This window comes from Chelonia mydas, chromosome 2, assembly GCF_015237465.2.
Source record: "Chelonia mydas isolate rCheMyd1 chromosome 2, rCheMyd1.pri.v2, whole genome shotgun sequence".
Classification (NCBI taxonomy): Eukaryota; Metazoa; Chordata; order Testudines; family Cheloniidae; genus Chelonia; species Chelonia mydas.
Window position 1 is genome coordinate 132156815 of NC_057850.1, and position 24810 is coordinate 132181624.

Here is a 24810-nt window from a genome sequence, read left to right on the forward strand (position 1 = left end):
ACTTTTACCCTCTGGACATGTCTACTCCTAATCTTGTGTCATCTTCAGCATTTTTACTAGCTGTTCAGTCTGTTTCCTTAAAACAGAGAGAGAGAGAGAGAGAGAGACTTTAAATCTGAGAGTTTCTTTCAGCACTGCAAGTCTGTTGAGAAGAAAAGGACCAACTGGGGGAGAAAATCACCCCATCTCTTAATCACAATTCATTTTTGGCATCTTGTCAAGTAACCCCCTCTTTTAGCCAGATTCTACCTTCCTTCCAATACCCAGGAAAATTAATAGCAAAGAGTTGGGGAGGGGGGGGTTGTTAATGAATAAACTTCCTGGCTATGATCTACATGAGGAAAAGCACCTGGAATTTCAACAAAGTTATCTAGCAATGAGTGTCCCACAACTTTCTTCAAAAACATCAGATATGCAGTTTGTATACTATCTGCCGTAAAAGAGTAGATTGATTCCTTATTTTTATCATCAACTTACAAGCTTGCCTCCAAATGGGTCAGGACTTAATTGTACAAGGTCTTGTGAGAACTGACACAGATAAATGAAGTAGTGGAAATTCCTACTGCTTAGCACACCAAGAAACAGAAGTAACTAGTTATATGGGTCTCCCCTCTACCTTGGACAGCAGGCCAAATTCATGCCTCGGTATAACTTCACCGAAGTCAGTGGAGTCACACCAGGGATAAATTTGTTTCACTGTTTATAAAAGGAAAGCTTTGTACAAGTGTTCTGTGCATTTCTTGCTATGATTTCTTAAGTAGAAAAGCAGCCATTTAACTCAATTCCATGTACACACAATACAAGCAATGCTTGCTGCCACTGTGCCGGATGGCTGCGGTGTCCCTGCTATTTTCTGTCTTCATCCTGGACATAAAGCAGTAATATTTTTGGCACACAGACTGCTACAAACAATTATTTTTAAAAGGAGAGAGGAGGAAATTACCTACTCAGAAGATTAATGCTACAGATTACTCAGCAACACAGTGAAGCAGAGGAAAGGAAATTGAAGAAGCAGGTTCTTTCCAACATCAACGTAATATGTTACCTCTCATAACATCTCATTCCCCTCATTTGCACTTCTACAGCACCTATCCAAGACAATGAACAATGCAGGCTAGTTTTGGGTCATAACTCTCTGGAGGAAGGATACGTGATCCACACTCTCCCCTTCTCTACTCTTCTCCTGTTTGCAACATGCTTGCAGCTGTGTGCTTTCCAGAGTCACCTTGAAAAAACAAGGCAGCGTTCCTGTACATCATGTCCCTGGCTGGTTTTGCACATCTCACATCCTTTTTTTGCTTCAGAAGAGGTAGAAGAAAAAGGCAAGAGAAGAAGTCAATCACTCTGGACCCAGTCCTAGCAGGAGCTCAGTGCCTCCTGGCTAGGTGCTGACAGTTCTCAAACCCCACTGACTTTAGTGGAAGTGGAGGCCACTCAGCATGTCACAGGACTGCTTCACAATGTTACCGTATAGGAAATGGAATTCAACCTCCCTGTCCAATATATTACAAGCTCTTTAAGGCCACCACTACACTACAAAATTAAGTCGACATAACTAGGGTAACCATATTTCCCTATGCTGAATATGGGACACCTGGTAAGTTACTTGTATTCAAGAAAGTTCAATGGCAATCAATCAGAACTATGCAGTACAAACGTTCAAATTAACATCAAGTTGACTGAGCCCCTGTTAAAAAGAAATACTGCATAGTTGGAGTCTTTTTATTTACCTTATCTTTAAGATTTTAGGGTTCACACAGGGAGAGGTGACACCCCTCCCCCCATACACCTCTCTCATACAGGGAGGGTGACCAACCAACCCTCCCTTCCCCTCCCGGCACTCTCCGCCCTCCATGCCTGGCTGGGTCCCCAGGATGAACCCACATCTCCTGGTACCTGGCATTGCATCTTCCCGAGGCAACACGTGGGGGTGGGATGCAGGGCCACATGTCCCCCTCCCTAGATTTCTGCCAGGTGTTCACACCAGAATGTGGCCAGCAGCAGTCTGTCGGCACTGTGTGGGAAGGAAGGGATTGGAGCAGACATGCGAAACCCACGGAAAAAACACAGAAATTGGGCTTCTTTTTGGCTTAATTGGCTTGTGAGTTATTTGTCGGCTAGTTTTTGGCTTGTAGCTTGTTTGGCTTGTTGCATATCGTTTATTTATTTATTTTTATCAGCTCCCAGAAAGCAGGGTCAAGGGGGGAAGAGAGAGTCAGGGGTACACAGCGGGCCTACCACAGTCCCAGACTGCACACTGGGGGTGGGGAAATCTAGTCACATAGAGTGTTGGGGTTCTTAGGGATTGGCTTGTTTTGACCTTGTTTTGAAATGGGATTAGCTTGATTTTTGGCTTATTGTGACAGTCAGGGTGCTTATTTACCGCGTGAAAGTTGGCAACGGTGGACAGGAACTGTTTCCAGACACAGTGGCGGGGGGGAAGAAGATGGATGACCTGGCCCATGTCTTTGTAGAGCTCATCTCTTCCCCCTGCCAGCCCGCTCCTCTGTGGCTGGAAGCAGCTTGTGCTTTCCTGCCTGCACAGTGTTGAAAGGCAGCTAACACCTCCAGGCTGCTGCTGGCCACTGACATAACCCAGCCAGCTCCTGTGCTCCGGCTACAGAACGGGCAGGAAGGGGATAAGCCCTAAGGATGCACTGTGAATCGGACTGCAGGAGCTTCAGCGAACCTAGCCAGAGAAGTGGCAGCCCCGCACTCCCGGGGGGCAGAACTGAGAGTGGGAGAGGAGGGTGCTAAGCCCCTGCTCGGGGGCTACTGTGGAGTATGCAGGGTCGGGGCACAAACATGCTGTGAGACATGCGGGAAATAGAGTCCTGGCCCCCGTTACTCCAGAGCTTGGCTGAGGGGTGGAGAGGCTTCTCTGTGACAGCGCTGTGTGGGCTTTGGCACATGCAGGGCTTGGCTACTCCTGGCCAGCACCCCAAGCCAGAAGGTCTTGGGCTTTCCCAGGACACCAGCCCAGCCACAGGCAGTGGGGGAAGGAAGGAAGCCTGCCTGCCAGGCTGTTGGTGAGCAGAGTGCTCCAACCAGGGGCTGGTTCTTCGCACAGCGCTGGGAGTGGGATGCATCCCACGGGGGAGGATATCGAGGAGCAGCAGGGCTGGGCATTGCAGGGGAGGCTGAAGGGACAAAGCAGGGAGAGGACAGTGAGAAGGGGAGCATGTAAAGGGCTAAGGAGTGGGCAGCAGAGGAGACACGTAACCGGCTGGCACCTGCCCGCACTCACCAGCCACTGCATTGAGTCTGGAAACAGGAATGGGGGCAGGGCCTGGCTGGCTGAGGGCTGGCACACAGTGGGGACTGCACTGACAGACCAGCAGGGGGAACGTCCAGCTCCGCACTCTGCACTTTGTCCGACCACCAGTCTTGCACACCCACCCCCATGGTTGGCTACTGGAAACCCCCCCCCGCCCCACTCACTGCTGGTGGACAGGTGGCTGGCGAGCAGGGATCCAGCCAGCAGCAGGACCGCCAGTACTGGCGGGGAGAGAGAGAAGAGACAGAAAATATGGGACAATTTGCTTGTTTTTAAGAAAAAGTCTGGACACCTGCAGGAGGTCTTAAAAATGGGATGTCTGGTCACCCTAGACCTAACTTAGGTTGGTATATAGCCGCTACAGTAATTACATAGCTTTTGCACGCCTGCACTTTGCTGCTTGTGTCGGTGGTGTGCGTCCTCACCAGGAGCTCATGTATCGATTGTTCTGTCTGTATGGGATGGCTCCTGAAAGCCAGTAACAGTTGACATAAGCCATGCAGCGCCTAAATCGACTCTGTGTCAATCTAACTACATTAACCTTGACTCTACGTCGTTTGTGGAGGTGGAGTTATTAAGTTGGTCGAGTGGGCTAGCTATGTCTGCGCAAGTGAAATTTAAGTGTTGTCGCTTCCATAGTTAGGTTGATGTAAGCTGCCTTGCATTGACTTAATTCTAGGGTAGACCAGACCCTATTAGCATCACATAATCCAGGGAAGTGAGACAAGTTATTTGACACACACTTCACAAATAATGACTAGGATACAGAAATAGTATAAATGCATGCATGTTGGTGTCCCTACTGACAGGTAATCTCCTCTGAAAATTATTTGACCCAGTCCTGGGTCAATTAAATATTTAAGATTCAGTGGTCTCACGAAACATGAAGGCCATTTTATACCGCCAGGAAGTATGTCATGCCCCTGTCTAAATGTTACAAGCCATATGTTTCTAGCATGGGTATAGTGTGAGATATGAAACCTTAAAATCACAACATTATGATTTATTGAAAAGCTATTGGAGATGATGTATTTTAGAAACTTCTAAACATTAATGATTGTGATGCTGTGGGGACCACCCAGACCAGTATGGGATTCTGTCACCACCTGCCTTTTAACTTTGGGTGCCTTAAGGGTATGCTACTATAGCTCAGAACCCTGACACCAGTAGCTAGACTACAGTTGTAAAGGTCTCACCCTGGATCACACCCACTTAGTTACTCCTTGCAGAGTGACCCCAATAGCACTTCTGGTCCTGAATCCTCCCCACTCCAATCCATCCCCCAAGTTCTTAGCTACCAAATACTCTCCAGTTTGCACACTAGAGACGTGCTTGGAGTAAAAATAAACAAAAGATTTATTTAATAGAAAAATCATAGATTCAAAAGTGAAATAGTAAGGAAAAGCAAACACACAAGTGACACACAAAACAAACAATGACAACCTCAGGCTTTACACTTCTATATTAGCTCAGTTTCCTTTTCTAATACAAGTTACCTATTACCTCTGAACAGTTTCCCAGCATGCCTTCTGTCCCAGAGACGATCCAGTGTTTCACAGACAGCCCTGTGCTTAGATGCTGCGCCCCTCTGTCTCTGGATAGCCTTCACTTCAAACCTCTTCCCTTTTAATAGGGTTTGCAGTTTGTTTGTTTCTCCACCCCGCCTACCTCAGATTATGGCAATTCACAGTTACACAGAATGGTGGTGGGTAGGGGGACTCCCTCCTTCCTTAAGGCTTGTTTACGCTAACATTTTTGTCGGTCAGTGGTGTGAAAAACAACCTGCTGACCGACATAGGTTTCACCGACAAAAGCGTCACTGTGGACAGCGCTATGTTGGTGGGAAAGCAGAGCATCTCTCACCAGCATAGCTACCGCTGCTTGTTGGGCCGGGTTTAATTGTGCCAACGGGAGAGCTCTCTCCCACTAGCATAGAGCGGCTACACAGAAGACCTTACAGTGGCGCAGCTGCAGCGGTACATCTGTGCTGCAGTAAGGTCCGTAGTGTAGACTCAGGCCTTGTCTACATTGCCATTTACAGCGCTGAAACTTGCATTGCTCAGGGAGGTGTTTTTTCACACCCCTGAGCGAAGGAAGTTTTAGCGCTGTAACATGGCAGTGTAGAGAGCGCAGGTAGCTAGTCCCCTCATGGAGGTTTTATTACAGCGCTGGGAGATCTCCACAGCCGCGGCAGCACTTTAATGTCGACTGTGTAGACATACCCATAACCCAGCTCTTGGAAAACTAAGGCTTTCTTTTCAGTTTCAGTGTCTTTCCATTAGCTTTAATAGGCCACGATTGTCTTTTCCTGGGTTGAACAATACTGGGTGCTTGGTGTTAATTTTGTGTAAACAATTAGCCTGCCCCTCCCTATGCGATTGCTTCACTCCCTGTTGTGAAGGGATGATTTAGTTGCACCACAATTAAAATGTTCTACACATATACATGCAGAACCATAACCTGTATACACATCTCCTATTGACCAGCAAGTTCAGAACATTATAAGCTTTCATAAAAGCTCTTACTTGATATATGTTTATACATCACCACCACCACCACATCATCATCCACAAGCAGTTGAGTCAATTGCTTATTCTTTGGGGTTTAGAGCCCCTGTTCTCCACGTGCAGCGTCTGGGCCCTGATTGTAACACTGATATTTTTCCTTGCTTTCCAAGGCAGGTACAATTATGAGTCATGGCAGTAAGGCAAACTGGCATTAAAGGTAGTGTGATATGAAAAATAGTAACAAAAAAACAATCCAAGGCTTTCTAAAAAGAGATTTTGATACTGGAGATCTGATTAGTTAATACATGCATTGAATCGCACATTTTATCACAGTTTCTATATATTTCATATACATGCTGTTAATTGAATGGTTCAGTTTATTATATTGGCTGATACTGTCACAAAGTACCTTACATTAGGGTAATAACAGAAAAAACTGCAGCTAATTTTATATGAAACTAAGTGCTTATGTTAGTGTGAAAAAAGAAATCTCACCCTGACAGTTAGCCCCCCACACACCACAAAACACTGCCTGGATGTTCTAATGAACAAATTAAATAGGCACAAGGCAGCGTATGCAGATCCTGTTTTGTTAATATCATGTGTGAACACACCCCATCATAAAGTCAGAGGATAGTTGTCTCTAAACAAAGGCTACAGAGCTCTATATTACTCACCATGTTACTTCACAGCAAACACACACCCTAGTCATTTTGATAGTTGAATCAGCAAATTAATCTACCAAAGGTTTATTTTCAGTTTTTAATATTTCCCTTTGGACATTAATGACCTTTGTCCTCCATAACTGTATATGGGATCAGCTACCCAAGTTTGATAGTCTCAGAGCAGCATGTTAAAAATCTGAAGCATTCATTCAAAAAAAGTCATATGAATAGGTGTTTGCATATTCAGAAACTAAGTAAATTTTGTGCTTTTAATTATTTCCACTCCACATCCTGGTTTTTTCACTTCCAGCCAGCCTAACTTCATAGTGTTTAAGATGTCTGCACACTTTCCCCAACTCCATACCTCCTGCTGAACCAAAATGGCAAACTGGTATCTTGTTAATAGAGAAATCAGAGAGAAGAAAAGGCTACCAGAGCAGATAAAGAAAAATAAAACTTTGCAAAATGCAGAGTTAGAATAGACCTATTACTATACGTCATTTTAAAGCTGTTTGGGACTCAGTTTCTAATCACTACATTGCTTTCTATGTAAATGTAAGGTCCTCATCCCTTATACTGGACAACCCTCTTTTTGGTTGGTTTGTTCCCTGTCCGGTAGTGGGACAAAACCAGATGTGGTTTTGCCCGGTATCAGATGGGAGATGTTATTTCAAACAGTGTACTGCTCTACCTCCACCAGCGTGACCTTGTACACATGCAGCGTGCGAGAGACTGGCAGGAGCAGGGCCGTGCACTTTTGAAAATGGCATCCCCCCCATGCAGCATGACCTTGCAGGCACGGGCAGGCCCACGAATGTCCCTAGAAGAAAGGTTTTAAAAACAGATTCTTAACGCTTATTGTTTATATTTATCAATACTTTTGAATAATTGTTTGTTATTGTATGTATTTTTATTATTAGTGAGGATATCTATATAATATGAGAAATGGAAGCTGCCCCTTTAAGAATACGGTGGGGGCACGGTGAGAGAGCTAAAGGGTGGGCTGTGCTGGGACCTGCAAGAGGAGGCTGGCCTGCAGCTGGGCAAGGAAGAGTGTCTGCAAGAAGCTCCTAAAACAAAGGGTTTGAATTTCCAGAACAAACCATGATCTCTTTGAAAAGCTGACTCTCATGATTAAGGGTGTACGTAAATGTGACTAAGGCTATGGCTTCACTGCAAAAAAGGTAGGTGTGTGTGGGGGGGTTGTTTTTGTTTTTACATTGGGATAACTAATACTATGCACCCCCACCCAGGGCAGATATCCTAGTTTACCTTGCAGTAAGAACTACAGCACCTGGTCTCCAACAGGATTATACAGCAGGATAGCTAACAGGCATTCATTACCCCCAGATAAAAAAAACAAACGGGGGGGGGGGGAGGGGGAATGGGGAGTCAGGGGGCGAGAAAGTGAAGAGAAAGCCTAATGGATCCAGAGAGGTTAGCGTGGCAACATTTCCCACTCCCAAGAATTATGAAAGTGTGAACGGAGCTCTGCTTGCTAATGGCTAAGGGAGACTGTAGATATTCCAGCTCCAGCTGCAGCCCAGACTCTGGAACCCTCCCTCCCTTGCAGGGTCCTAGAGCCTGGGCTCCGGCCCAAGCCCGAATGTCTGTACTGCAATTAAACAGACCCTTAGCCTGAGCCCCATGAGCCTGAGTCAGCTGGCCCAGGCCAAACACGGGTGCCTTACTGCTGTGTAGACATACCCAAAGATTCCTAGACTGAGCCTGTGGGCTCCAGCACCCTATCTCACCTTGCCTCTCAATAGCAAGTCCAACTAAAAACTGTCGTAGAGAGACTTTCCCTTTGGGAGCAATGCTATGCACAGAGTATTTGCAGTGAACAGAGCAGCTCTTTTAAAGCAAGGCAGTATTTATTAGTCACCTGTAATACAGCATAAGAGTCCTTAGGTTAGCAGGCAAAGCCCAGTTTAAGGCAGAGTCCATAGTGGAAGAAGCAATGGCTTCATCAGGCCATGCTTCTTTCTGGGATCCATCTTCTCTCTCTCTCTCTCTGTCAGAGTCTCGCCCCACCTGAACAGTCTGTTCTCACCTGTCCTGTCTCCAGCTCCAACCATGTTGTATTCACATGTTCAGCCTTGCCTTGGCTTCCCAGTTGTTAAGTGTTAATGGTCCAGACCCTGGCACTTCCCTGGTCAACTTAGGATCTTCCACTGATTTATGTAGGTTCTATTCAACTCTTGATTGGTGCCTCCATACCAAGTCAGACTACCTGACATTCTTCCCGCCCTCAGTCATTCCCCTTTACACTCAATGTTTGTGTTCAAAGAGCAGAGAGAAACTGAGGTGCACATCTGGACCATAAAAATATTACTGAAATTCCTACACTCATCGTACCCTTCTCCATTTCCCTCACGCAGTCCCACTTCTCTCTCCATCCTCAGTAGATCCCTGACCTCACTGCCTGACAATGTAACACAGGTGTTGAGAAACATCTGGTTTTTTGACCAGAAAACTACTACTCTGGTCTGATTCTCCAGGAAAGCTTGTACAGTGAAGCGGACTTAAACCACCACCTAAAGAGCCAGCAAAAATCTGTTGCCTCGTGTTTAATTAAAGGTCAAAACAAGTACTTGAAACACTGTGGATACTTGTAAATGGTTGCATATTAGAGATGGTCCACAGCGAAGGTTGTGCTGTAGATTTGTTTTGTTTGTTTCTAAGATACTGAAACATGCAGTGTTTGGCTGGCTCCCTTTGTGTCTCATCATACATGGGGGATGGAGTGCAAAAGGCATGTTTAAAACACACGTTTCTTATCCTACTCACTCTAATTTCACGCTTCATTTTGGTAAACTTCAAGGAAATTTGACAACAGTACAGCTGATACCATGTATAAGACAGGCTCTGACAAGGCTTAACTTATTCTTAAGTTTATTATAGGCAGCGCAGAAAGTGACTTCAAATCTCTCCTTTGCACTGATGCCTACAAATAACTTGACAATGTTTCGGAAACTAGTGTGCTGTGACCACTACCTATCATGAAGACCAGTATTGTCTCATTGTTTCCTGTGCTTTCCATTCTGTCGGTCTCCACATGGTTCTTGTCTTACACTTAGACTGTAAACACTTTGGGAGCAGTTCCATCTTTTTGCTCTGTGTTTGTACAGTGCCTAGTACAATGCAGTTCTTGCCCTTGATTGGGGCTCCTGACAGTACTGCAATACAAATATTATTAGCATTGTTTATAATTAAGGCTAAAACTTTCCATCTTGAAAGAATTTGCATAGTTAACAGAATGAGCTACAAAACTAGAAATAGCAATTTTATCTTTAGAAAGAAGCCATCTGAATCTATGTAATAAAGATTTTTAGACACATGCAGATAAAGTTAATGAAAAGGATCTAAATGTGAACAGTGGGTTTCCAGAGAGCCAAAATTCTTTGAATATACAACCTCAGATCTATGCAGAGACCTAGTCGTCCTGTCAAAACCCAGATAAAACAAAACATTTCATTAGAACAAATTTAATCCTCTTGGAGATACTTAAATGGTAAAGAGTCATAGTGGTAAAAAGTTTAACATTAAACCTAAAATCGTACAATAAAAAGGTCATTTTGGCAGACATAACACTGAAGAACATAGCTATTTGGGACAAATGTTCTTGCCAGTTAAGTTAGACACAACATAACTAGTAAGGGCAATAGAGCAAAACGCAGGGCAGGGAGAAGTAGGGAAGAGGTACAATAATAAGATCATGCAGTTACTCATGATATACACATCTTGTAGTCTCAAACTGGCAGAAATTGCATATGATTAGCTGATAACATGAAAGTTCATCATTGGGGGATAAAATCTCATGTGATTTTCATTACATTGAATTTTAACTGAAGTATTACTCCAGAGTCAACTTCAAACCATAACCTAAACTTAAATCGGGATTGACATCCAAGTAACTCCTGTTAAATCACTGCCTACCTCTATTACAATAACCTGTACGACCTTCCTTTGCTGTATTGATTTGCAAAACTTTTTGGCCTCTGAGTGTTGCTATCTTATCATTACATATAAATACAAAACTTCAAGGGAAACTGAAGAGATGGCCCTAGTGTTATTGCTATGCAACTAGACCTATAGGGAATTACTCTGAGAAAGTCTTCTCTCCTTTTTCTGTAGTAAGCTATTTCCAGAGAGAATTTTGGCTCTCTGGAAGCCCACTGTTTACTTTTAGATGCTTTTCACCATACAGCCTCAAAGTGACTTTACTGAAATCCCAGAACATTCAGCTGCTGAAAAGAGATGGAGAAATGTATTTCTTCATCACAAGCTAGTAATGGTCCCAATTCTGAGACAGGCTCCCAGCAGATCCACAGTTCCTTCAATATATCAGTTCCTGTTTCAGTGAACAGAAAAGCTAAAGTGGGTGGTCCTTCAGAAATCGTCAGAGCTAGTTGGAGAAACTTTGATGAAACCAGAGTCCATTGGAATAGGTGTTTCGGTTGAAATTTAAGACCTTCAAGTCAAGTTTATCTGAATTTCATTTTGAAAGAAAACCAGAAGAAAGTGCCAACAATGTCGAAACATCCAACAATATTGAAATGAAACATTTCAATTTTCAGTTTTGAAATGACTGTTTCATTTTGTATTATAATGTATATAATTTTAAAAGTTGAAAATCAAAACACAAGGATCCAAAGCAAAAATCTGAGTTTTCCTTGGGAAAAATTAATTTTTTTTTGTTTTCATTCCCATTCATAACACAGGCAAATTTCAAAATCTCAAAATTCTTTGTGAAACTGAGCTTCCCATCTGCCATACAGCTTTGCTAATCAAGTTATCTAGTCGTCTTATGGAATCATATTCCTCAAGAGATGTACTCCTTCTATCCTGAATGGTCTTAAGATATATATATGTCACTGGAACTAAATAAAATAGCTAATTGTCAATCATCCCCCAAATCTGATTAGTCTAGCTAGCTTTTGGCATATGTAAAAAAAAATTCCCACATCATGCCAGGTCCATGTCAAAAATTAAGAAAATATTTAAGAATCCTATATTAAATCAAAATGAACTCAGTATAGCAATATGACATTTGGAATGAAACCCAGACAGAATGATTACCAGAACTGCAGTTTTCCACCTGAAGAAACTTGGTTATCACATGCTAAGTCACAGCTGAACACAGGATATAAAAAGAACAGGAGTACTTGTGGCACCTTAGAGATTAACAAATTTATTAGAGCATAAGCTTTCGTGGGCTATAGCCCACTTCATCGGATGTATACAATGGAACATATAGTAAGAAGACATATATACACATACATGTACATACATACATACATACACACACACACACACAGAAGGTGGAAGTTGCCAAACAAACTGTAAGAGGCTAATTAAGATGAGCTATCATCAGCAGGAGAAAAAAGCTTTTATAGTGATAATCAAGATGGCCCATTTAGACAGTTGACAAGAAGATGTGAGGATACTTAACATAGGGAAATAGATTCAATATGTGTAATGACCCAGCCACTCCCAGTCTCTATTCAAACCCAAGTTAATTGTATCTAGTTTGCATATTAATTCAAGCTCAGCAGTTTGTCCTTGGAGTCTGTTTTTGAAGCTTTTCTGTTGCAAAATTGCCACCCTTAAATCTTTTACTGAGTGGCCAGAGAGGTTGAAGTGTTCTCCTACCAGTTTTGAATATTATGATTCCTGATGTCAGATTTGTGTCCATTTATTCTTTTACGTAGAGACTGTCCGGTTTGGCCAATGTACATGGCAGAGGGGCACTGCTGGCACATGATGGCATATATCACATTGGTAGATATGCAGGTGAACGAGCCCCTGATGGCATGGCTAATGTGATTAGGTCCTATGATGGTGTCCTTCGAATAAATATGTGGACAGAGTTGGCATCGGGCTCTGTTGCAAGGATAGGTTCCTGGGTTAGTGTTTTTGGTGAGTGGTTGCTGGAGAGTATTTGCTTCAGGTTGGGGGGCTGTCTGTAAGCGAGGAATGGTCTGTCTCCCAAGATCTGTGAAAGTGAGGGATCATTTTTCAGGATAGGTTGTAAAACTTTGACGATGTGCTGGAGAGGTTTTAGTTGGGGGCTGAAGGTGACAGAGACAAACACCTATAAGATCTCTATCAAGTATTCTTAAAACTACAATACCCACCTACTGAAGTGAAAAAACAGATTGACAGAGCCAGAAGAGTACCCAGAAATCACCTACTACAGGACAGGCCCAACAAAGAAAATAACAGAACGCCACCAGCTGTCACCTTCAGCTCCCAACTAAAACCCCTCCAGCTCATCATCAAGGACCCATCCAGCTGCTGCAAGCATCCAACAGGCTAGGAGTTGGAGCTCTGGACTGGGAAGCACGCCGATCCATGACTGATATCGAACAAGATGACTGCTGTTGATACAGTTGAGTTACTGACAATGATGGAGTGATTTGTGGGTGAATTCCTCCCACACCAAAGGCAGTAGAAGGGGACTCCAACCCAGGACAAGGAGGGCAGAGTTTAGAACCAGTAGCAGGAAGGGAGCCCCTACTGGACACTAAAGTGGTCTTCATAGGACATTCTGGCTCCCATGACTCCCGTATCATTTGCAAAGCAAGTTGGTAATGCTCTTTGGAACTCAGATTGGTTTAGTTTCGAGGTCTGGTGCTGCTCTCTCTGAAGTCAATGGCACTTTTACCACAGGATCAATCCCATGGTTTGTTTGGCTAGTTATGGGTTTATTGTTTCAACTATTGGCCAAACTCTGCTCTGATTTACACTGTGTTCAGCCCCATAGTACTGAATGCAGCTACAGTGTGTAAGGGTGACAGAATGTACCCTTGTATTCACACCCAACACACTACTGTAATCATCTTTGCACAAAGTATGCCTTGTAAGGTATTATTTGAAAACTTATACTTTGCTGATCAGTATCATCCTGATAAAATAGGTGTGGCAGCGATGTATGTAAAGTTATAAGATTCCACTCTATGGTGGCAATAACACATGTTCCAATCCGAAGTTGACAAACAGGTCAGTTTTAAACAAAGGAATATGTGCTCTGCTTAATTTGCATTTAAGCAGTAAACAGAGTCATCAAGCATGAAAGGAATCAAAGGATGCTTAAACAGGTGGGAAAAAAAAGCAGCAGGGAACATCCTTCCCCATATTATTTTTGTCTCTTGGGACCCACTTGGAAATGTTTTTCAAGAGGGGGACTGAAACTATAAAAAGGAGGCACTGAAACTATAAAAAGGGTGCCTTGGAACAAATATTCCAAAGCACCCCGCCTCTCTCTGCCCATTGATTCTCAGCACCTGAAGCAACAGAAGCTTCACTGGATTCTGAGAGAAAAAGTATCCTGACTTAGAGGGTTTAGTCAGTAAGACCACTGAAAGCACATGGTGAGAAACTTTGCTTGAATCTGATGTAGTTTGTTAAGTACTACACTTGTCTACACTTACAGAGTTTTTGCACTGTAAGTTTCACTGGTGATAGGGAACCAGTGAAAGGAAAGCGCTGGTTTGTGTACTCAGTCAATTCCTCAGGCGTCAGGGAGTGTTTACACTACCAGCACTTCCATCGCTGATGAGAGCAGTGCTGTAGGGCAGCTATTCCACAGTGCAGCTCTCTCGATAGGTCTTGGAAGGGGGGCATGAGCGGAAGGCATTCTGGGTCCCTGCTTCATGCCTCATGCTGTCCTGCTTCATGTCTCAGGAGCCCCATTACTTCCTGGTTTCTTTGTGGCATTTTTTTTTTAAACCTCCTGCTGTCTGGCTGCTTTCCCCGCCACATCTATAAACAAAGGGAAAGGGAGCTTCAAACTTCCCGGGGCTTACAGGGGGAGGGGCAGACATCCATGCATCAGAGCAGCGGACATGCTGGCCAGAGTGGTCATTTTTGGAACTGTGGGATATCCTCCGGAGGCCAAAGCGTGTTTATGCTGCTAGAACAGGTCTTCATTTTCACAGCAGCGCAAAAAGAACAGCGGTAAGAGCTATATGCCTCTCGTGAAGGTGGTTTTCTTTTTGCGGTGAAACTTCTGATTAACAAGTGTAGATGCTCCCGCGGTTTTAGCACAAAAAAGGGACTTTTTGCACTTTGAATGGTAAATGTAGACATACCCTAAGATGCCAATAGCATTTTAACTTTTTTTTCTTGCAACCATTTCTGACTTTTATGCCACGCTACTTGTGCTCACTTAAAATCTTTTTAGTTAATAATCTTGTTTTATTGTTTTATCTAATCCAGTGTGTTTAAATTGAAGTGTCTGGGAAACTTCATTTGGAGTGGCAAGTTGTGTGCCTATTATTTCTATTTGAGTAATAATGGACTTTATATAAACTTGTATTATCCAGGAGAGAGCTGGGCAGTACATGACATACATATCTGCAGGAAAATCTAAGAGTAGAGGGTGTCTTGAGGTCACCCTGCAGTATAACCCAGGCTGGTAAGAGCCAAGGTGTGGCTGGCTGGCTTCAGCACAGACACAGAGACAGAGCTGGGAGTGACTTGCAGGCTAGAAAGTGTTTGTGAGCAGTCCAGGCTGGAAGCTACTGCAGCAAAGTATTGTAAAAGGCACCCCATGTTACAGGGCAGGGGTGACACAGCTCTTCAGTCTGGAGGCTACTGCAGCAAAGTATTGTAAAAGGCACCCCATGTTACAGGGCAGGGGTGACACAGCTCTTCAGTCTGGTAGGTCACAGTAAATCAAGACAAAATTTCATCATCCTCCACATAGAGAAGCTCCCAATGCAGCAAGCCACTTTAAGTTTGTTAGACTCAGGGGCTTGCCCAGTAATGAAGTTCTGCTCTCTGGAATTTACATATCAGTTTTCTCCATTCTGTGCTCCTGAGCCCATATGAACTGCAGAGATATGGGGCAGTGGGAAACTGGTTGATTAACTTCTCCAAGTTGTGGAACTCCAAGCTCTGTTACTAAGTCAGTCATGGGACATGACAAGTTTTGCCTAGATATCTCTAGGGGGAACTCCTGTGTGACAACCCATGGCAAGTTTTATTGACCTGTGACTGCCACCAGCCAAATTTGTTCAGTTGGGGAATTTAAGAGTTGAAGAGAGAAGTAGGGATCATATAGATATGTTTGCAGTTGTGACATCTAATGCTTAGGAAAATACACAAGAGCCCTGGTTGTCAAATGGTTTAGGTAGCAACACGCTTGACACAAAACCACAAAAGAACGGAAATGAAAAGTTAAGCCATCCAACAATATGCACCTTCCATTCCTCCATCCCCAGAGGCATGCATCTTTCTGCTACTACAACCATACAAGAAAGACCTACATGTCACAACTGTAACTCCTCCTCCCCAACCCCCAGAAATGCTAAATTTCCAGCACCATCTTTACTACACTAATCCCTCCAAAATTCACAGCTAATTGTGTTGTGAAGGGGGTAACTTGTGTCATGAAAAGAACATGCAAAAGGCAAGGTTGTGAGGTAGTCTGGTTTTTTGGGAGGAGATCAATTGTTAAAGGAAGTTCTGGAAAGCTGGTATTCTTGATGGGGCATAGTTAAGGTTGTGGTGAGTGATCTGTGGTGTGTATCAATGAAAAAGTACATGCCTGGGGGTGCAGGATTTGACGGTATGTAACAGTAAAGTGGATTAAAATCGTTCATTTCTTTTTCATGATTTTTCTAAGTGTGCTATGTGTAGCAACATTGACTGTTTATTAATGTACAAGAAACCTTGCAAACACATATGTATGCACTGAATAATGGCCCCATATCCAGAGATACCAAGCACCCCTAGTTCTCACTGAAGCTACCTCTAATATTTGAGTGCTATAAGTGGTTTAAATTTCAACACTGTCTTTAACCTCTCTCTCAGTTTCCCCATTTTTATAATGGGAGTAACAAGGTTTACTCAGTGTTGTGAAGAACTCTGAGATCTACAAAGGAAAAGTGCAAAATATTTTCAAAAGGATAAGTGTGTCCTGGCCAACTTTTAAAATCAGTAAAAACCTACTTCTGCATAGGTAATTGCTGCACCCTTTGTAGCTTTCGTTTACTATAGTTTTCTTCACATCTGTCCTGCAGCAATGTGTTTGTATTGCTGTACAACATTTAACAGTTGCCATGCTTTATCCCAGAGGGGTCTTCAATCCAGCATAGGACAAAAAGTAATTTCAGGACCCTAAATAACATATAGCCCGGTCAAGCAAACCTGGAACAGGAACTCAAGTTTTCTCTCAGTTCTGCTTGACACAGACTTATTTTATGGCCTTGCGCAAATGCATTATCCTCTGTCTCTTCTCTATTACACCATTTTTAATAGGGATAATATCACCTCCTCCCTTATGGAGTTTTTGTATGCATTAATCAGTTAGTATTTGTACAGAGCTTTCTAAAGTGATGCATTTTACCACCAATATAGTTTGAAATTGCTTTGGGACCCTTTGGGATAAAGACTACTACTATAAATAAATATATAATTCTTAATCTGGGTATTGCAGAATAACACTGACTCATCACTGAAGGTATCACTATTTGCCAAATTTTAGACATCAGTACTTATGTAAGAACATAAGAATGGCCATACTGGGTAAGATCAATGTGGATCTGTCTTGCGGCAGTGTCCAATGCCAGATGCTTCAAAGGGAATGCCTGGCACTGAAGCTAAGTTTACTGGCCTGTAACTGCCAGTTCTGGAGACGTTTTTGAAAATTGGTGTCACAGTAGCTATCCTTCAGTAACCAAAGTGATTTTAAAAGATAATGTATTCTGAGTGACTCCTATAACACAAAATTAAATTTTTAAGGAATCAGGATTTCTGGAGCAAATGTCACATTTTTTTAATGTTGGTGGGGTTGGCAATACTGTTTCACACCACCTGAGGTGCACAGAATAACATCTAGCTACACTTAAATATTTCCTATGCAATATACTTTGAGCTAAGATCTAATAGTTATACAAGACATGATAGGATGCCTTTGTTTTCAGAGCTACCAACCCCATGCAGAATGTATTACTTATGGCCTGATTTCACCCACATGCGGCCACTAAAAATAAAAACCACAGACAAAAAAACCCAGCCTTCAATCATTTGTAGATGCAACCCACTATATGTGTGTGTAATAGAAATAGACATTTAAATGCCTGATTTATGGCTGCAAGTAATATTTGTATCTGTACATTTCAGAGGAGGGTCTCAACATTTTATTATTTGTGGCTCCAATTTTGCTTCAACAAATCATTATTGTGTAATTAACCAAAAAGAAAATTAGATAAAAAGTTGGCTCAGTGTACATATATGCCTCAGTCTTCAATTTGTTGTCCTCATTTTAATCTCTCTAATACATCTGCAGAATGTTTAGTAATCTGAGAATTTTTAGTCACTTACTCAACTCTTGAGCTCCTTATGGTATTGCTTGCTCTCCTGTAACAATTTATCATTGCATACCAGTGAACCTCCAGCTCTTCTACTTGTTTTGTTATATAATGTTAGCTGATACACAGGGAATTATCTTTATTGCTAAATAAGAACCAAATGTTGCTGATATCAGCAATGTATACAGGACTTGATATTTGCCATTGGTCCATAGTGTATGTATATATAAAACAGACTTTTTAAAAAAATGTCTCAAATATAGGCATGTTTCTCATAATCTTCAGACCTCCCTTGGAGTAATATTCCCTTGTGGCTTGTGCGTGTCACAGTACAGACAGGAGTCTGAGCATACCACAGGAAATACAATGAAAAGATGTTTTCTTGTATCAATGTCACAAAATTCAACAGGCAACAAGTATTATACATAGTGTCATCATCATGTTCTAGACTCAAAGATTCCCAACAAGTATGCATGATCCATGTTTCCAACATATTTTTTGTTCCCACTACTATTTGGCTTGACCTTTAGTTCAAAGCCACCCTGTACTAGACAGCATATTTTTGCTGGTCCCTGGGCAGTCATTTAAAACAGGTTATGCTGCACTGTATTAGGTCAGTTTTTCCTGTAGAAATTATGCAGATAGACTCCATGTCAACACCAGAGCATTTTTATGCTGTTTTACAGAAAAGAGTAGTATTAAACCACTCTGACAAAACTCCACACAAAAATATGTAATGAATAAAGGAGAAAAGCTTGGAAGCAACTCCATATTACACTTATACATAAACTCACCAGAAAGAGAAATAAATAAAGGGGCCTGGTGTACAGTGGAGGATGGGGGAAAAAAAGACAGTCTCTCCTTCACTTCAGATTTCAATGAGTTGCACATTTCCAGACGGCTGTTCTATTTCAAACAAACAGACTGGGTCTCACTAAGGAAAATAAGGATTTTCTAGTAACATATTCTTGGCTTGATAGGAGCCAGTAATCAGCCATCCAAAGTCCATCATAGGACCCCAGTTCCAACTACTGTCTAGAAAACACCCTATTAGAGAGCAAAATTCCTATAGTTTAGGGCTAGAAACATTCCACATTTTGAGGAAATGTGCCAGGGAAATAAAACAGACTCCTCTCTTGTGATGAAAGTCTCTGTCTCATTTATTTCATAAAATACACCTGATTGTGAAAATCTGGAACCGGAAGCAGAAAAAAAACTGACAAATGTCATTTTCTGCTGTTGTTACAATGTGCTCTGAGACCAAGTACAACTCTTACCCCTATGAAGAGGGTCACAAGATCTTTACAAACCATACAAAGCAGACGGCACCTGCACAAAGTCAGCTTCAGACTGTTCCATGTACTTATCTTGAAAGACTAAGGGGCGGAATCACCCCGACCAGCTGGGCAGAATTACAGTTTTTGTGGTGGCTACTATTCCACCCCCACCCCAATTCAAAGTGACATGTAACAGCGTCTATTCACTATATTAGCTAATCTGTAAGAAACTGCTGTAGGCTCATTTGTTTCCAAAACAAAATAGTTGTTTGTATCAGGGCTCATTCATGTATCGATTCGGAATCGTGAAGGAGAGGATTAGGACCTAGTAAGCTTTAGCCACTGCTTGACTATGCACGTATTTGGCAATCAAATTTCTTCCCTGTCTAAGGAGTTCTTAAAAATTAAAGATCTAAAAAATTGAGAATCTGATCTTAACACAAGTAAAACATTGAAGTGCAATTTTATTCTGAAAAGTTGCTATGTAAAACTGGTCCCTTCTTATTCAGATAAGCTCTGTTACACTTTCAACACTGTAATGACAAAAGGACAGGAGTAAAAGCAGTAAAACCAAACACAACCAAGATGAAAAGAGCTGAATTATATACCAACCTGTTCAGCACCATCATAAGGTATTTACTAAATTCCAGTCAGTTACACCTATAGACCCACATGGAAGGACAGGCAAAGTTGTCATTGGGGCATTAGTAAAACACTGTGGTACTGCACAAGTGTAACCAGAGAATAAGTTTAGCCAGCAAAGCCTTTATTATTGGTAATGTGGGTGAAGTAAAGAACCCAACTTGATTTTCAGATCCCCAAATTAATTTGTAGGATGGGCAGTTGGAAAAAAATTTGCTTGGAAATCACTGAGGGCAAGATTTTCAGAGGCACCAATAGTAGTTAGCCACATAATTCCCAGTGAAAAACAGTTCAATGGGAATTGGGTGTCTAACTGGTATTTATGCCTTTGAAAATCTCCACTTCAGACAAACACGAAGCCCCACGATGTTGCTATTCAGAAACACTCTGCAGAGCAGAAACACAACTTAAATGCTGTGTGTAAAAGAGATTAGTATGTTTAACTCACAGCAGGCCATGGCACACTGAAAAATACTGAGCTCTAAAGGTTCAAGCATCAGAAAAGCCATAGTGGATGCAGAGCAGGAAAAGGTGCTGAAGCTGTGAGCCACCACCAGATACAGCAGCATCTATTAGTCACCATCATGACATGTGACAGTGCTTCACAGAAGCAAACTGCCATTTGAGTTCCCAAGCCAGGTGGATTTGTGTCACCTGAAACTGTCCCATTCATGGAAGAGAGGTTGATTTTCTCCACACCATCAAAAATGGATGTTAAAAATGTTTGACAAATATGTATTCATTAGACAAGAGAACAGCAGCTGGCTATTGACTGGGTTAGAACATGCACAGTTGACATTTAAGAAAATGAAGTGTTTTGGAGATGAAAAACAAACATCCGTAGAAGTAATGGAAGGCGTATTTTGTTATGTTTGCCAGAACCTGCTTTCAAATATTGAATTATAAATCTGCAATTTCAAAAGAGTAAAATAAAAGCATAAGATTCACCAAAGAGGATTAAAATTACTAAATTAAGCCATCTGCTCATTTTTTTTTTCCATTATCTATGGTAGAGTGCTGGAGAAAGATAGCACGTCATGGTTGACAAAAGTTATTTGACATGAGGATTATTTCCAGCAACAAGCATTATAAAGCACATGCTATTGTAACAGAAAAAGCCTTCTGCCAATTATAAATTGAAATACTGTCCCGTCCTGCTCTCCCTCACTTCTCTAAACACACTTAACAGCTCTGTCAGGGAAAACAATGCCTGAATTTAAATGATGGCAAAACATTAACGTGACAGTGCAATTCCATGTCTGTGAAACTCTTCATTCCCCATAATTTTACAATAGAGACATTCTCAAGTTTATTATCTCACTGGGTGCTGTATCCATTGATTTTGTCTCACAGCCCATAACGCAGTCCTGTATCAATGAAAACTGTTCACATATTTTTATTGCTAAAGCGTGTTTGGTGTCCCCATGAGTACTCCAACCCTTCGTCGGCTCTTCTACTGCACTTAGTTCTGGAAATGCTGGAATTGACTTACTTTGTACAGAATACTCTGTACCATCCTTAATCTCATTTGCTGCCGTGCATACAGAAGTCCTAGCCCTACTGCCTTCACTACAGTTATTAATTCCCTATGCAGCTCAAAGACAGGTATTTATATGGCCTCCATTATCATAGTGTCAAAGCAGATCCCAATCTTTAATATATTTAAGCTCTCAACATCCCGTGAGGTGCAGAAGTATTACCACCCCCATTTTACAGATTAACTGTAGCACAGGGAGAATGGGTGACGTGCCCAAGGTACTGTGGAAAAGCAGAGGACCAAACCAAAATTTCCACCATATAACTCCTTTTGGGCAGAACAAGGTTTCAGATCATCCACAGTTCAGCTCTTCAGTGAATGACAGAACTGAGGATCCTGCTCAGCAAGTTAGACTCCTCTCCCTCTTTCTTACAACACCTAGGGTTTGTCTATACTACCCGCCGGATCGACGGGCAATGACTGATCCAGCGGGGGTCAACCGCTGAGCACTCTCCCGTCGACTCCGGTACTCCACCAGAACGAGAAGTGCAAGCGGAGTCGACAGGAGAGCGTCAGCTGTCGACTTACTGCAGTGAAGACACTGCGGTAAGTAGATCGAAGTACATCGACTTCAGCTACGCTATTCACATAGCTGAAGTTGCTTATCTTAGATGTTCCCGCACGGTAGCATAGACAAGCCCCTAGCAACTAAAAAGGAAGTAGTTAAGTTCCCCAAAGCCATATCAGGCCAAAAAACTGAACTCAGGAGTGAAGCTGCCCCCTTCATTACAATTTGCTTCCCTTTCTCCTTGACCAAGTTTCAGCTATTTGGACAAAAGGGGAATTACAGGAGCTTGTAAAAAAGCTGAGAACTCCATGCTTACACATTATATTTAAACAAGAATTTTCAAAGCCATCCAACTGTAGTCAAATCCGAGCCTTAAAGCACTACATCTAGGATGTTTCACTGTTGTAAAGCAAGTAGTTCAGGTGTTTCATTTAGCCTATATATCAAATATGAGTTACAAACCTCGCATTCATAAAAATATTTTACTATATTAAATCAACACAGGCCAGAATTTTCAAGTGGGTGCTTGAAGTTGCACATAAACTTGAGTGCCTAACTTTTGGCACTGAATTTCAAAGCCATTTTCTATGTCAAAGTTAAAAAGTGACCAGCCTAATCTTACTGAGACAGGACAAAATCTTCCTCTATGACCCTGAGTAGCAGCCATCCACAAATCAGCCGAGAGCAGAGCCATCCTCCATTTTCACGCCACCAGAAATGTTAGCCCTGTTCCCCTTCTGCACAGACCCTGAGGCTGTCGCAGCGGGCCAGGTAGGCACTGCACCTATTTGAAAAGCAAGAGAGTAGTATGTTCCCGTGGGAACCTCAGAAAAAAATGTGGTGGAGTCACCCACAATTCCTTTAGAGACCCTGTTAGATCATTGCCTATGTAGGCATTCCTCCAAATTCAGCATGGCTCATCTACTCACTTGAAATGCAAGGGCTGTCCTAAGTAGAGCTGAGCAAACAACTTATTTTTTGATATGGGGGCTGAGCCCCCCCAAAAAATCTAGAAAAAAAATTAGTCCAATTTGAACCAAAAAATTGAATTTTTCCCTCTAAAAATCACCAACACATGAAACATTTGGATCAAGACACACAAAATGAAATCAGGGTGGTCAATGAATCAGTTAACTCAACTCAAAAAAATTAATCGTGATTACTCACAGTTCTAATCGGACTGTTAAACAACAGAATACCAATGGAAATTTATTAAATATTTTGGATGTTTTTCTACATTTTCAAATATATTTATTTCAGTTACAACACAGAATGTAAAGTGTACAGTGCTCACTTTATATTATTTTTATTACAAATGTTTGCACTGTAAAAATGATAAAAGAAATAGTATTTTTCAATTCACCTCAAACAAGTACCATAGTGCAATCTCTTTATCGTGAAAGCACAACTTACAAATGTAGATTTTTTTGTTACATAATTCAAAAACAATGTAAAACTTTAGAGCCTACAAGTCCGCTCAGTCCTAATTCTTGTGCAGCCAATGGCTCAGACAAACAAGTTTGTTTATGTTTGCAGGAGATAATGCTGCCCGCTTCTTATTTACAATGTCACCTGAAAATGAGAACAGATGTTCGCATGGCACCTTTGTAGCTGGCATTGCAAGGTATTTATGTGCCAGATATGCTAAACATTCGTGTACCCCTTCATGCTTTGGCCACCATTCCAGAGGACATGCTTCCATGCTGATAACGCTTGTTAAAAAAAATTGCGTTAATTAAATTTGTGATTGAACTCCTTGGGGGAGAACTGTAAAACTGCTGTGTGTTTTACCTGCATTCTACTATATAGTTCATCTTATAGCAGTCTCAAATGATGACCCAGCATGTTGTTCGTTTTAAGAACACTTTCACTGCAGATTTGACAAAACGCAAAAAAGTTACCAAGGTGAGATTTTTAAAAATAGCTACAGCACTCGAACCAAGATTTAAGAATCTGAAGTGCCCTCCAAAATCTGAGAGGGACAGGGTGTGGAGCATGCTTTCATAAGTCTTAAAACAGCAACACTCCGATGCGGAAACTACAGAACCTGAACCACCAAAAAAGAAAATCAACCTTCTGCTGGTGGCATCTGACTCAGATGATGAAAATGAACATGCATTGGTCTGCATGGTTTTTGATTGTTATAGAACAGAACCCATCGTCAGCATGGACGCTAGTCCTCTGAATGGTGGTTGAAGAATGAAGGGACATATGAATTTTTGGCGCATCTGGCACATAAATACCTTGCAACGCTGGCTACAACAGTGCCATGCAAACACCTGTTCTCACTTTCGGATGACACTAAACAAGAAGCAGGCAGCATTATCTCCTGAAAATGTAAACGAAGTTGTTTGTCTGAGCGATTGGCTGAACAAGAAGTAGGACTGAGTGGACTTGTAGGCTCTAAAGTTTAACATTGTTTTATTTTTGAATGCAGTTATTTTCATACATAATTCTACATTTGTAAGTTTTAGGAGGAGGGAAGCAGGGTGGTCACCCTAGATGCCAACTTCTGGGGAAAGGGAGGGTGCCAGATCACTAAGCTGCTCAGCTATTTTTCCTCAGCTCCTTTGCAGGCGACACCGACAATGTTATCTGCCCTGGCTGGCAAAATGCATAGGGCCGGCCCTCCATATCTGTTCAATTTGTTCTACTGCACAGCTTTACATTCATGCACAAATAGTTTGGTCAGTCTTTTAACACTGAAGTTCCTCTTTCTTACATACACTGTTGATCCAATGTAACCTAGCAAGAACAAAACAGAAATCTCCTGGAAACTGCTAGAGGTGGTGTTTTCCAATGAGCCCTGCATGCCCCCATAAATGCTGCAGCGTGCATGCCATTCACACTAGTGAGTGGACGTAGTGATGATGATGATGAACTGAAGAGTAATGGCCATTGAAGAATTGCCTGTTCAGGAAGGTCTTTAAGGTCATTTAAAATGATTTTTGAAGTTTTACTCAGTCTTAGTGCTCAATAACCACTTCATTAACATATGCTTTCTTGATGGGAATAGACATTGGGCCTGATTCTCCACTTCCTTGGGACCCAGTGTACTCTTTTAAACCTGTACAAC

General features: G+C 42.0%; 1 protein-coding gene and 1 long non-coding RNA gene across 5 annotated transcripts in view; both read right to left on the minus strand.

The window, feature by feature from the left end:
- FBXL7 (F-box and leucine rich repeat protein 7) overlaps positions 1–24810 on the minus strand; it is a 311069-nt gene that overhangs the window by 127607 nt on the left and 158652 nt on the right. The gene's annotated exons all lie outside the window — the stretch shown is intronic.
- Positions 23758–24810, minus strand: part of LOC122464586 — a 24265-nt gene continuing 23212 nt past the window's right edge. The window contains exon 3 of the long non-coding RNA XR_006288765.1: positions 23758–23962. This is a non-coding gene — a long non-coding RNA (uncharacterized LOC122464586). The remainder of the gene's footprint in view (positions 23963–24810) is intronic.